The sequence below is a fragment of the Brachyhypopomus gauderio genome, chromosome 7 (genome assembly GCF_052324685.1).
Source record: "Brachyhypopomus gauderio isolate BG-103 chromosome 7, BGAUD_0.2, whole genome shotgun sequence".
NCBI classification, from domain to species: Eukaryota; Metazoa; Chordata; class Actinopteri; order Gymnotiformes; family Hypopomidae; genus Brachyhypopomus; species Brachyhypopomus gauderio.
In genome coordinates this window covers 5,671,956-5,681,242 of record NC_135217.1, presented here as the reverse complement: position 1 = coordinate 5,681,242, position 9,287 = coordinate 5,671,956, and positions in this window count along the sequence as shown.

Here is a 9,287-nt window from a genome sequence, read left to right as displayed (position 1 = left end):
CATGAAAGACGCTTCGCTGAGCAAATTTAACTTCTTAAAACAACACAATGTAAAACATTCCAGTTCCTCTTTCGTACATTAATCTTGTTCTTGGAAACTTGTTTGCTTGATCCACAGCAAATAAGGTTTAAGAGAGTGTGTGGATTGACCGAGTTATCTTCTACGTTTCTGAAGGCTTGGGTTCTCCTGGAAGTACCAGGCACCGCACATCTCTGTTGTTCCCTGACCTCCGACACCAGCTTGAGCTCCACAGGTAATTATCGAGCCTTTTTTGAGCTGGTCAGGTGTGTTGGTGCAACGCAGACACATGTAGCGCCCACGGCCCTGAACGGAGAACCTGTGACTCAGAATCAGCCTCTAAATTCCCAGGGCCAATGAATTTAGTCTGCGTGACAAATGTAGGAGCTTCTTTCTATCGCACTGCCCTAAATTGCTTTCAGATTGGATTGTCGGCCTGGACTCTGTGCCAAATCGGACAGGCACATCCTTGGTTAGCCCCACGCCCCAAAGGACCCCAGACAGGCAGCCTGTGATGGAATGGTGGTATAAGCCCCCTTTTTTGGTTTCATGGCGCTTTTTGTAATGGATGTTTAAAAGGTGCCGCGGTTGACATTAAACACGGGATGGAACCTGCGCTTCTCAGTCTTCCACTGTTGTCTCTACAGCATGGCTAATCCTTTGGAAGTGAATGAATGAACATAAATGATCTGGTCTTTCCAATTCAAACCATGTGCTGTAGATCCACCAAAAGGCACTTTTTGCAGCTTTTGTTCATCATCCACTAGATCAGCTGTAATCACACGTAGTTCACCAAATAGACTAAAAGAACTCAAGTCCACATGGCACATTTTGAATCCATTTCTCAGGGTTGTGGGATCACCACTTGAGTAAGTGCATCACAGCATTATAAGTCATTACACGTAGCTCTGCAGGATTAAGATAGGGAAAGTTGATCTAGTCACACATGCGTGCCACAGACACTAAGGGCTAAGGGCAAAACTCCAATTTACTGACTCATAAGTGCACTAATTAAGTGCACTTCCTTAGAACACTGGCAAGCCTGCAATGTTTCATTTCTAAATATTAGGTCCATAAAATGCCCTGACTGTCCCATAACACACAACAACCAATGCATGGACCTACACCAGTGCCAAGCCGTTCTGAAACTTACACGGTCCCTTCCAACTCATGCTGAAGCCAACTGCTTGCTGAGCTAATTGCACATCTCACCATCATCCACACACGCCAAATCCCCCACTCATACAGTCCAGAACTTCCCCATATGGCCACCAACTCACGCTACGTCAAGCTGCACCAAGTCGAATATTGACAGTTGCCTATTAAAAAGTGTTTTATGAGACAATATTGTCGTGGGACTCTTAGTTTTACAACACAGAGCACTAGTCCAGACAAGGACTGAACCCCAGTCCCCTACAAGAGAGGCAGTATCCTTATTTAAACTCCACCATCCTTCTGCAGTAGTCTGGCACACAGGCTTTGGTGAAGTGGCGTTCTTCCGTTGGTGTAACCTCCATGTGGGTCCCAGTCGTGTTGGTGGAGTGGTCATACTTGGCCCAACCCCCTGCCGTCCATCTCAGATGCTTGGACACACGACAGAACTGCTTCTTAATGGTCAAGTCTGTCTGTTTACTACATTACCCCACTTGGTAATGGAAGCGCCTCCAAAGCACTCAGAACTGCCCCTCCCTCATTCGTGGGCCGGTCCTTATGGGGCCCGAGGCCGAGCTCATGCGGCCTGTGAAGCTAAACTAATCCCCACCAACGCTGAAAAGTCTACAAAAAGAAATGAGCGAAAAAGGAAACTCCATCAGCGTGCGTTCTGGGGCTCGTCCTTGGCACCACTGACCGTGATGTGATGTGATTGGCCACAGGGCATGCTGGGAAACGCTCCTGCTTTAGGCTTTTAGGCTTGTTGACTGGGGCGCTTCACCGTGTCGCTGAAGCATTGGTGGAGTGTGGCAAACTTGTGCAAGTGACATCGCAGGATATTTGCTCCTGAGCCGCTCTGCTACCGCCTTCTACTGTCCCCTTTGTCTTCTCTTCCTGTGTCCCGTCTTCCGTTCCTCTGTCCTGTCCTGTGTTGCACTACAGATGTGGCCAGTCACCTCCAATCCCATCTGCCAGCTCGATCATCAACACAGTGTGTGTGTGTGTGTGTGTGTGTGTGTGTGTGTGTGTGAGATGGAGGCTCCTGGAGAAGAAGACCTGGCAAAAGGGATCTGCTTATCCAGGACAGCTTATCCTCCATGTTTTTGTCTCATCATGCTTCCATTCTCTCTCTTTTTCTGTCTATCTCTCTCATGCCCTCTCCTTCTCCCCCCCCCCCCTCTCCCTCTCTCTCCCTCCCTTGACCGCTCCTCCTCCCCAGGGCAAATGACTGGATCACGCGTCCCACACTTACACGCTTTCCTCATAACACTCTCTTGGCCCATCTAACCTCCATCACGCGCTAACAGGTTAACAGTGGAGCTTTTCCATTAGCCAATCAGGCACATACATCATATTTGGCAGCCATTACTGTGGGGAACGACGCGGTACAGCAAGAGGGCCAGTCTGCAGCTCTCCAGCCATGAGGCTGTAAATCTATCGTAAGCACAATAGCTGCGTGCAAGAGGAGGCGTCCAGCGCAGCCTTATTTCCTGATAGCGGGGCCACTCTGGGCAGAAGGGCACGAGGGCCGAGAATTACGGATCCCCAAGCCCGACACCCAACACCTCGGCCCACGAGACCCGTTTTAAACGTATGGGCTCCATCTTTGGGGACACCACGCTATGCTGCATTTGGTCTTATGTGCATGTGTGTGTGTGTGTGTGTGTGTGTGTGAGTGAGACAGAGGGAGAGGGGTAGTGTGACTGCAGTGATAAAATTCCAGACCCTGATGGTCTGGCTCTGTGAACATGGAAGGTTTAAGAAGTTCAGACAGGAGAGGAGACACCTGCATCCTCGAGATACTAAAGACATGCAACAACCCAACAAGAGAAAGAATCCTCCATTAGTCTGGTAGATAGGCAGCCAGTTCATGAAATTCCCCCCTTTTCCTCTCTCCCTCCCTCTCTCTCTCTCTCTCTGTGTCAGTCAGTCAGTCAATCAGCACACACACACACACACACACACAGTCAAACTGTCTAAACATGAAAAAGAGATTTGGATTCCAGTGGCCTTCCTGAGACTCTTCCATCTCAGCATAAAATAAGGTATAAAAATGAAATCATTTCCCTTTGGCACAGCGAGGTCATTCCACTCGGAGGGTTTCCACTCAGACAAAACCAATTTCTGCAACTTGTCAAATATGTGAATTTGCCACTTTTATTAAGAGATGAACAACAGATGAAGACTTGGGTGGACATACTGTCCACTCACAACATATGTGGTGTCTGAACAAATCTCACTCACATAATATTGAAAACACACACACACACACACACACACACACACACACACACACACACACACACACACACACACACACACACACACACACACACACACACACACACACACACACACACACACACACTGGTAGTTGCCAGCTGGACATGTGGAAAGCACCTGCGTGTTTCCCAGCATGCTCTGGGCTGCTCTAATCCTGTCCGAGTGCTTGCTGCTTGGCCCTACCCTGGTGTGCCATGCCTTCCTGTAATCCGGTAAGCTGCTGACAACTCCAGCAGAATCTCGCTATTAATGGGGGTGGGGGGGATGGGGGGGGGGGGGGTTCTTCCTCATACTCTTCCTCAGTCTCTGCCCGCAGCAGCAATCTGGGGCATTTTGCCCCTCTCGCAAGACGGCTACGGCAAAAAAAAAAGAAGCAAAAAACGTGACTAGAATGGCTTCAAGCGCCTTCTTGGTGACACACTCGAAATCCGTCAAGAAGCCCGTCCGGCAGAGAGCAGGTTACGGTGACCACAGGACACACTACCCGTAGTGTGTCCTTTGGTCAGCGTAAGGAGAGCCGTGAGACAGACAGCGCTGTCGTCTTTTACTTTAAACCTTGTAAAGAATTAACTGCTCTTGTGAATTCCATAAGCCCCGCCCTGAACCCTCATGGTGGGGTGGGGGCATCTATAAGCCCCGCCCTGAACCCTCACGCAGGGGTTGGGGCATCCATAAGGCCCACCCTGGACCCTCACGCAGGGGTGGGGTCACAAGACATGCAGACAGTCCCTGCCAGTCAACCAGGGTCTTCACAGGGCCACAGGCACAACTTGATGCCTCAAGCAAATGGAAGCCTTTAAGAAAAACTTCAGCCCAAAAACACTTACCTACCTACTGGACGGACGCCCATGGGGACCAGTTAGCATAACTCATTTGAATATTGCCCGTCGACGTCCAATAGCTCATGTTTATTTTAGCAGCGCACGATCTGGTTTGCTTCCAGCCCCTTCAGTAACACCACAACAGCCACGCGGGGAGGAACGGAGATAAACCGCCAACCGCAGGACTTGCAGCGGTGGAGCAGGAGACCTGCAGGCCACACGCAGCTTCTCCCGCACGGCCGTCACAAAGCCTGCGGCCAAGTGTGCAGCTGGGAGTGCGCATGAAACGCCCTAGTCAGCGAGCATGAAGTGCACTAACTAGGGCGACTGTACCATGCAGTCATGGGCAGGCTCCTCAAGTTAGCTGACTGACTCGCGGCCATAACCCAGGACAGATAACCAGGGTCTTCACAGGGCCAGACCAGAGTTTGAGAATTTGTGTTCGCCCCACAACCGTCACGCCATTCAGCAATCACTGTTCACTACAACAGGGGGTAAACAATGGTAGGTCTGCAGAATGGAAAGTGCAAGTGTGTGTGTGTGTTGTAGGACGGCAGGAACCTTGGCAGAATAATATGCACACTAACGAGCTGTGGCAGACATCTGTGACACACCTGATGAATATTTAATGTCCAGCTCACCTATATTAATGGCTACTGGGGAATGAACGCACCACAATAACCAAAAAGGAGCAACGTGGGTGTAGAAAGAAAAAGCCTCCATCAGCAAACGTTTCATTTTAGAGTCCATTATTTCTGTTTGCAAGACTGCTCTTCTCCAAGGCCTTAAGACAAGCCACCATGACACCTGTGGTGGTGTAGCTGGATGGACAGAGGTCCAGTACACATCACAGACCGTCATGGGGCAGCAGGGCGGATGTGAACCTGCTGCTTGTGCGGACACTCTTGCTGCATGGTGCACTCACAGCAGGGCCAGCATGAAGCCCGGGCAAGAGTGTCACATCAAATGAACCAAAGCTCCCTGGCTCTTCCTGACTCTGTTTCTCGTCCCTCGATGCTAATCAACTTTTAAATAAAGGCACCTTTTGGGAAAGGCCACTTGCAAATACAGTTATGAAAGTATGGAAACGTCACTTTCGATTTCTCCATGCCATTAAGGTCTAAATGCTCGTTAATAAGCAACAGCCGAGCATCTCGGCAAGAACCGCAGTGTTGGCTGTGCTCGGCGTGCGGACGTACGTGTGGCGGCGTTTCCCTTCATCTGACTCGTGTTCTTTAGATTAAAGATGGAGCACCAGTCTCCCACTGGCCTTCGCAATCCCACAGAACCGAAGAGAACGGCACTGCGATTTATTAAAATCTTCTTTCAAATGCTAATTTCAGTTTCTTTTTAATGCTTTCATACATAAATCATAAGTCTTGAGGTTGCTGGTTTCCGGACAGAGAGAATGCTTTTATGCTACAAGGAGGGCCAGAGTGATGCTTCTTTCTGTGTCGGGTTGGAAATAAAGAGAGCATGCTTGAAAGCTGGGACACATTTGTAAAACGACTCCCGCTAAAAACAAGGACGCTGAAGGACAGTTACTTCTTAAAAGACTCTATGCACTTTTACCCCATCCACGACAGCACCTAATTTTGCCAATCTACATGATTGAGGCTCAGATTAAATATAAATCTGTTGCAGAATGCTAAGGGGTTTACAATGTGACGTTAGAACGTGTGTGTACCGCACAAGTCTCCTGTTCTTATTGTGGATACACGTTTTCCTCCTCAGGAATTCTGTTTCTATTTATTGCTGCACTGTTTTTGATTTTTTTGAATGTCCTCTCTCAAGTGTTGCATGTATGGATATGTAAAGCAATCATGAGGATGAGAAAGGCACTATATAAATTAAACATATTATTATTATCGCTTTGGGGGGGGGGGGGGGGGGGGGGGTCATCCGTTTGTCCCAGCCTGACCGTAGGACCCTAGTGCCAGGCACTGGTCAAGGCCCGACAACAGTAACGGAGCAGAGCCTGGACACTCCCGGCCTGGCCCAAGACGGGGAGTACGGAGGATGACCCACAACCCACGGGCCACATCCGGATCACCCACAAGCACTGGAGCATTTCCCAGTGGTTCAGAGTCCTGGCACCACAACTGCCAGGGTTTATGGCGATAGACACCACCTCCAATAATCAGCTTCGGTTTAAGGGAGCCGCTTTTAAAAACAAGCTAGACGACACCCACCATGATGGCAAACGTTATTTTAAACACTGGAACACAGCTAAAGCCACCAGAAGGCAAACAATACGGTTCCCACCTTTAAATATAGTCTCAGTGCTGCTGAAAGATTAACACATAACATATGCCTTAACACATGTCTGACTCCAATGGAATTCTCCACAACATACCACAGGTAAACGACCACAGGTAAATGACCACAGACTGCGTTAGCAATAGGAAATTAGGTCTTTGTTTTCCCATATCTGTGCTCTGCTCCTTCCACACACACCGGAGGAAACACATCATTCTCCATTTTTTCATTCTCTAATAATTAATTGAACACACAAACTTTTTTCCTGAAAAGCTTCATGACCTAAATGTGCAGCTTACACAAGACACACAGCTGCCCAGAAAACAGAACCGAACTGCACAACATGAACAAGACTACGTACAAAGTGCAGAACGGATCACACTTCCTGTCACATGTCTCAAGGGCAAAGTTCTCAATCTCAGTGTTTATAAACAGCGAGGGCACAGAACATGGTGGTGCATTATAAGGTTCACCTTCAGGCACCACTGAGAGCAGCACAGGGATTGAATCAAGGCTGTGATGCAATACTGCATGTTGTTGAGCAAAACAATCCTGTACTTTTATAACTATGACTGATCTTGTAATCTAATTCCTCTGTGTATAATATTCAGAGGATCCACAACACTTCAAATTTGATAAAGTAAGTACACATACCATGGACTTTCATGGCCCATAGAGACCCTTTTAAAAAATATCTATTATCTGCATGAAGAACATTTCTTGTTATAAACAGGACTAATTCTGTGGAGGTCACATAACAAATGATTTAGATTTTGATCAAAAGGATATCCAAGCAAATAATGAGAATTATGTCATCAAAACCACAAGTACGTAGGAATGTAAACCGACACAGAAGCCTCCGTACCCGTTGCATTCCAGGAAGAGGGCCGTCTTCTCTGTGTAAACAAAGCAGTCAACATCAAAACACGTTTCTTCTGGCTGCTGGTTTGGTTTTTGCATTCAAAGCGGTCCACAATTTTTGAGCAAAATACTGCTTTATATAAAAGCAACACTGGAGGATAATAGCTTGAGCTATATAATACATGATTTGTTATCGCAATATTGGCCTTTGATATTGCATAAGTGTCAATTGCCCACAAGCCCTTCAACAAATGAGATTTCTCTTTTCTGTGTTCGTCCAGTCGTCAGTCTCATACATCCAGATTACTCTTCATGGTTGATTTGATTAATCACGGCTAATTACCTGATGCGAGAAACAAACAACTTTGCTAAAACGAATATTTATGATTTATATAACACATTATGAGCCGACAAACCCTGAGAGAGCCATTGCGATGATTAAGCATCCATGAACTCTCACACTGATCAGCTGGGAATTATATACCTTCAAAAGCTAAGTTTGTCATTAAAATAACTCCGAATGGCCACTTTTCAGTCATTCACCATTTCAAATGCCACTTCTAGACTTTTGTATGGATGCACACAGATGTAACTGTGACAGCACTTACGGCCGTCACTACTGAGCTTGATAAAACCACCAGCGTATAGTTCGTCAACAAACATGCACCAGTTGGAGTGTTTTGGTCTTAACCTTCAGTGAGTCATGTCTTTAATTCATTAAAGATGACTAATGCGCTCGTGCGTCTTTCGTGACCATTAAATATCCGCGTCCACGCCTTGCAATAAAACTGTTGTATCGTAGTCCGAAAATGATTGCTTGGCGTGTATTATTTGTAGGGCAACTGACTTTGATTCCCGCCGCCCAGCGCGAGCGCAAAGCGTGCACAGGTGCAGTCTGCGCAGTTGCACGTCTGGGTGGTAATAAAAACTTCGCGCCCGCGAGCCCTTACAATTTACATCTGTTGCACAATCTGATACACAAACACCACAGTTTCAAACTCGCAGATTATCATAGACACGTTGTTGAGATTACAGCTCACCTGCCAGGAGCTTGAGGGGATCTCAGCAAACCTCCCGAGCCCACCGAACGTGTAACACCTGTACATATGGTCCAGGGACTCGGAGCAATGCCACAGCAGCCCGAAACTGACGGAGTCCTTGTTCCTCGCGTGCTCCTTCACAATCCAGGCGGGGGAAATAAAACTAAAACTGCACACGGCGACGAGGGCGGAGGACAGAAGCACCCAGAAACACCCGACGCAGCTGAACATCCTCGCGGCGTGGGGGAGCGAGCCCGGAGACAGATCGATCCCAACCCCGGCTTCTTTCCTCTTTCTGTCCAGCAGTGAATGCATCTGGAGTGCACTCACCACGTAAACACGAAAACAAAGACACCCTCGCAAAAACGTTACATCTGAGGAGCAACAGAGATTTCTGAGACGTGCAGCCTTTAATCCGTTTAAAAGACGGCGGGCACCGATCTGACTTGGATTTTAAATTGTTAACTTCTGACAAATATCAGTCAAGTCATTCCCAGGCGAGCATTGCTTCCTTGCGCTCAGTACACCCATCTGATTTGTGATGTGATTAAAAGTAGAGGATAAAATGAAGTGCAGGACAAAGACATGTCAACACCCAAAACACAAGCACGCGGATGTGAACTGTCATACACAGCTGGTGCTCCCCCCCCACACACACACACACCTCCAAAAAAACCCAAACAACTCCAGATCCACCCAGTTCTATTTCACGTGCCAAAGGTGCATATCAAAAAAGCTACAAGTTGGTCAGGTCAGTGGATCAAAGGGTGTCTTCTCTGGAGCGAGCCGGGCGTGCCTCGCGCGCGGGCGACAGTAGTGCAGCGCTGCGAAGCCTCTTTTCAAGTCGCGTGCG